Source organism: Sorex fumeus, unplaced genomic scaffold, assembly GCF_029834395.1.
Source record: "Sorex fumeus unplaced genomic scaffold, SorFum_2.1 ptg000178l, whole genome shotgun sequence".
Classification (NCBI taxonomy): Eukaryota; Metazoa; Chordata; class Mammalia; order Eulipotyphla; family Soricidae; genus Sorex; species Sorex fumeus.
The window spans coordinates 456,227-462,343 of record NW_026606235.1 but is presented as its reverse complement, the minus strand read 5'-3'; positions in this window follow the sequence as shown (position 1 = coordinate 462,343).

Genomic DNA, 6,117 nt, shown 5'->3' with positions numbered 1-6,117 from the left:
AATCAACTGGTGCTACCCTCCTCATAATCTGTCCCCTTTCCCGAAGGCCTCCACACGCATCTTATGCTGGTGGGGTCCCATAACCTCTCCCCTACCTGGAGTTGCGCAGGGTCACCCACCAGAGAAAGGGCACTGTCTGGGGGACCTGGGACTGGGAATGGGGGGCGCCTCTGTGGTAGGAGGTGTCTGAAGTGGACGGAGGCCATGGAAGGAGGGGTGAGAAGGACAGGCTGACACCATGGTGGGGATGGGGGGGTCTGCAGCTGGATGGGGGGGGAAATCAAAGGAGGGAGTTGGGGTGGGTGGGGACAGGGGGGTGGGGTGACAGTACCACAGATGGACCAAGGGGGAGCCCTGTCACACCAGAGGGGTCCAGGCTGGCAGATCACAAAGGGGCAGGTAGCCGACTGCAGGGAGGACTGCCTCCACTCCAGAGCCCAGAATGTTCCAAAAGCGATCTCCTCAGGAGATACCTCCGCTGCGTGCTCTGCTGTCTGTGAGGGGTCAGGTACCTCCGCTGAAATATTCTTCATGGAGCAGAGCTCCTGGACTGTTCGAACACAAAGGATAAAATGTCTAGGAAGACACATGGTCGGGTTCCGCTAGGAATGAGGGTCTAGCCTGTCGAACAAGGGACTGGCTAGTCTCCATTAAACTCTAGAACACACCGCTGATAAAGCATTCCAGGAAGACCCTTTTCTCTAAATTCTAGAACGGGGGTCAAGGCACTGGCACCTTGCTCTAGCTACGGGCATGGCATTAGAACCCTTTGTGAGTGGATTGTTCTAGAAATGAGTGTTCCCGGTTCTAAAGGTTTAAGTTTTATAGGAATTCTGTGCCCTTGTCTACTTTGCTCCACAGCCATCATCCCAACAGGAAATTATCCTCAGAACCCCCAAGACATCCCAGCTGCCAACTGGCTTCCAGCCAGTAAACTTTAGCTCTGGGGAGGGAACTTGAACTTGGCTCCCTGCCAACCTGCAGATGCGGGTCTTGGGGCAGCCGCTGGGAAGCCCATGCATTTTGTCTCCCATCTGACAAGTCTCGAGGACTTGGGGTCCATTTCATGGCCTGGACATCCCGGAGTATCCACACGCCCACTCACTCAGGGCCCCTGTTTCCTCCTGGATGTGGGCAGGGGTGTAAGAGCTGAGAGATAGAGTTCTGTGGACAGAGCTTGGACATGCCCTGGCCCCCCTTAGACACACACACACACACACACACACACACACACACACACACCCCTCCAGGAAGGCTCAGTCCCTGCAAAGACCTGCTGGGAATGTCAAAGACAGACGCAACCCAAGGTGGCCCAGTGGGGTGGGCCACGAGAGTCACAGACTGTGCAGGTGGAGGCACACTGGATGAGGGAGCCCTCTCCGGTTCAGCATCCCTTTGGTTCCAGATGGGAGAGTGAGGTCAGGGGGCCTTCTAGTCACACAAAGCCCACACTCTGGGCTGTCTTGCAGAGTATGTAGGGAGAGGAGCAACCTCGAGGTGCAAGGTGACCCCCCCAAAGCAGAGAAGGCAGGACTGCCACCACATACCTGCATATACACACACCCTGACCTGACACAGTCACATCGCCCCCTCTCCCCCCAATGCACACAGCATTATGTTCTCCTTTCTTCACCTTCCCTGGGCCCCAGGAAGCCCCAACTTCAGGAGAGATGTGGGGGATGGGAGCCTAAGGAAGACCCAGCCCCGCTGGGGAGTCTCCCATGTTCTTTGTCCCCTGCCCAAATCTGTTATCTTGAGATTCAGAGTCACGGTTGTTTCCACACTTCAGACCCTTTGGTAAGATGGGAGCCAGGACCCACTGACCACTCCCCCCCCACCCCCCCGCTGGCATTCACCCGGGTTTCACTTAAACTCTCCCATCTGCAGTGGCCTAGGCTTCGCTGCATCTTCCTGGGAGGAAGCTGAGGCTCAAAGACCTCACACCAGGGTCATCTTAGGAATTTTCTTCCCATTTCCTGGCGGGCACCCGGAAAACAGCCACCAGTCTGACTGGAACTCTCACAAATACCCTTCCCTGGGAGACACCGTCCACACGGCTCCAGGAGCGCCCCAGGAGACTCGGACAGTAAAGAGGAGCAGGCCATGCTAAGGCTGAGCCTCTCAGGCACATTTTTGTATTTTGTTTGTTTGGGGCCGACACCCAGTGGTGCTGAGGGAACACTCCCAGACTAGTGCTCAGGGAAGTACTCAGGAGACCATTCTATGCCGGGCTTCAAGTCCAGACCTCCTGCATGCAAAGCCTGCGCTCCAGCCCTTTGAGGTATCTCCCTGACCTCAGCCTACCCCCCCGCTTTGGAACACACACACACACACACACACACACACACACACACACACACACACCACTCTGCTCCCACAAAATCTTCCCTCCCACCACTGCCTCTATTGGAAATCGTCGCAGCCACATGGTCAGAGGAGCCGGCTGTAGCACCCTCTGCTTCTCCCCCCCGAGAGAACCCCTCCTGGGAGCCCAGGACCCCATCCTTCCCAGGTCTTCACCCCCTGCCCCGCCTCACTGTGACCAAGGAGCTGGCAGAGAGGGCTCTGCCATCAGAACTGTCGATTCTCCTTCCTATGACACAGTCTACCTCAGTGCATCTTTCTCTTCCCCACTGGAAGTGAGTCCCCTGGCCCCTGCCTCCTGCTCTCTGTGCCCACCCCAGTCTGGCTGCTCAGTCCTTTTCAGAATTCCAACAGGGCCCTTGCAGTGACAGAAGGCTCTAGAACCACAGTCCAAAGAGACTGAGACTTGGAGTTTCCCACAGCTACTCTAAAGGAGAATGGATGCCCAGAGTGGGCAGGGACTAGTCCAAGCTCCCAGTGCAAGTCACTGGCAGAGCCAGGCTCTTTCTGGGCTCAGAACTCCAGCCCTGGCCCTGCCCTGCCTTCAGGATCTCTCCCTCGGCAGGCCATGCTCCCCGTTCCCAGGGCAGACAGCTCACCCCGTTTTCTTCGACTATCCCCAGGGTGCTGATTGCTCCCCCGACCTCCAGGCACCACACAGCCCTCACCTCACTTCCAAGCACTGACGTACCACGTGCCTTGTAAGCATCACCCCAGTCGGACAGCAACCCTCCCCAACAGAGGGCTGCCCCCCCAACCCCATAAGAAAAGGTTTCTAGGTTCCCTTCCCTCTCTCCCTCAATCTTGGGTCTGCCTTATTAGCCCTAGTCAGGTCCCCCAGCGCCATCATGCAGAGAGTGGGGAACGGCAAAGGTCAGAGAGGGTGGGGCTGGCCCTCAGGGCGAGGAAAGGTGAGGAAAGGTCTTACCTGGCAGCCCCAGAGGCCTCGCCAGGACTTGAACTTGGTGTTCACAGAACCTTCAGGCAGGGGGAGAAGGTTTTCTGGAACAGGGGCACAAGGGGTTTAAATTCAAATGCCTTCATGGATATGAGAAGTAGAGGTGTTAGACCGTGGGGGAGGGGAGGAGTCTGACAAATAAGGGAGCACAAATCTTGCCTGTAGACTCTCAATTGCCATCGTGGGAAAAACACGTACCCTCCAAACCTGGCTCACATGGGGTCCCATGGGCCACCAACCAAAAGTTTCTGGAAAGCCCTGCAGAGTCAGGAAGCCTCTCTGGGGAAATCAAGGAGAGAGTGCTTGGTTCTGTCTGGGACTTTTCTAGACCAGCCCTTAACTCTCCACTGCTTGCCCAGAGCTGACCCCACCGCTGTCTCAGCTGAAGAGGGGAGGAAGTCCTGGGCGTCCCTGGGACAATCATCTGACGAGGACTCCAGTGCTGGGGTCTTCTCCAGTTTGGGGACCCCCGGAGAGTAGGACCCTGCATTGGATGGGGGTGAGGGGTGGGGAGAGTCCAAGTGGGATGAAATCTGGAAAGGCCAGGGCCAGGGCTTGACCCTGTGCCAGCCACTCGGCCCATGTGGGTATCCAGGTCACCCACTTGTTGACTCGCGTGTGTTGTGACATCAAGCAAAAGGGACTGCGTGAGTGCCAAGCCCCTGGGCAGCAGTGGGAATGGGACCCAAGCCCCTGGGCAAGGGGAAATGGGACTCTGGCACCATTCAGACGGGGGTGTGGCATCTGGGCCTCACCTGGTGCTTGGTTGTTGCAGTCAGAGAGAAGGAAGAGGAGAAAAATGTGAACTGAGACAGTAAGGCCAGTCTGGGCCGGTTGGCTGCTGGAGGCAGAACTTCCCGGGGGCTCAAGAGTCCCTCCCTTGGCCCTCACCTCCTCCACCCTCTTCTTCCAGCCAGGAAGGAGCTGCCCACTCCTCAGCAATCCTGGCCTTTATTCTATGCACAAAAGCTAGAAGGGCACCCCCAGGCCAGGCCCAGCGCCTGGGCCGAGGGGAACCTGCAATAATCCCAGAGCGGAAGGTGGCCTAGACGCAAAGGGGCTGAGAAAGGCCTCGGCAAGGAAAAGAATATTCCTCCTCTTCCCTCTCCCCCAACCCCAGGATGCAAACCAGGCCTGTCTGCAAAGCAGGCCTGGGCCACACTGCCAAACCCGGAAGGCCTCGTGGAAGCACAGCTCAGAAGGGCTGGAAGGGACCCCCAACAGTGCTCAGAGAGTCCCCTCTTGATTTTCAGCCCTGAGCACCCTAGGATTTCGGAGATCTTGCTCCTAAACAAGCCTCACTTTGGAAGAATAATTGACTCACATTAAATTCACTCAGACTGAGTTTCTGATTGCAGTTAAACGCGGCCACGACTTCCAGTTAACTTCTAGGACCCGGAAGTCCGGGGTAAGCCGGATTCTTGCCGAGTGATTAATACTCGGTTCCCAAGACTCCTCATGGGTCCCCCATTCCTGCCTTCCAAGGGACCCCAGGCTGGGAACTGGTGGTTTAATTCCCCTGTGTCCTGTTTTATTGAGAGGATGCCAACCCAAGGTCACAGGAAAAGTGGGTGGCAGGTGGAACCAGAACCTAAGCCCCTCGGGGTCCCACCAGAATACCCCCACATGGGTGCCCTCTCCTTTGACTTCAGGAACCACTAGCCATGCCTGAGCGGCCAACCTCCGGGTGATTGTCCCCTCCCTGTCAGCCCCCACCCCTGCCCCTTTCAGCCTCATAACCCCACTCCCCTCCTGGTGTTGACTACATCTGTGCCATCCTCGGTCCCCGACCCCACCACCCCTCAGCTCTTCCCCCTGGGATGGGGAAGGGACCCCCCCACCCACCCAACACTGGGGCTTCTGTACTGAGACTCTTTTGTACACCACAAACTTTTTGTATATTTTTAATTTTGCTGCGACATGAGATATTAAAAGTCATTTCAGTACGTGCTGTTTGTGTACTATTGTTTGGCTGTTGCGGGCCAGAGGAAGGGAAGTAGAGAGGAAGGGTGTCCTTGGCCCTCAGCTCTGTGGGTCCTTTCAGAGGGGGGGGCTGGGGGAATATAAGTTTATACAAAGCTCCCTGTTGACTGCAGAGTGCTGTGCTCTGTCAAGCAACCAGAATTTCAAATGTCAAAGCAATCACTCCAAGTTCTTTATTTTTATAGAAAAGGGGTGGGGAGGGGGGCCATATAGAGTGAGAACCAACTTGCTAGAGGTCATAGAATAAGTTCCCCACCCAATCAGAACCCAGACCGAAGTTACACACACAGAACCCACTAAAAAACGCATGTAGTGAGTGCCAAGTGCGTGGCAGACACTCTCCTAAGCACGGTCAAGAGGAAAATCTCAACAATCTAGAAGGTCTATTTGCCCCTAAGGGCCTAACTGCCTCCATTTGATTAGCAAACTTCAATACACTTCAAAATCACCTGGAGGAAGGGCCAGAGCAATAGTGAAGTGAGTTGGAGCATTTACTTTGCACATGGTTTGCCCCCTGGCATCCCATATGTTCCCCTGAACACTGCCAGGCGTGATCCCTGAGCACAGACAAGAGCACACCCTGAATACCACTGAGTATGACCACAAAAGAAAGCAAAAACTACTTGGGGGAGAAGGGGTTTGTTTTAAATGCAAATTTCTAGCATCCAAGCCAGAAGGTAGAACGCACATACTTGGGAACTATCCCTTAAAATTTTTTCTCTAGAAGATTCTGATAACAAAGAGTCTGAGGATCTCACTTTGAGGACCACACTCACATATAGAAGCGCGCGCGCACACACACACACACACAC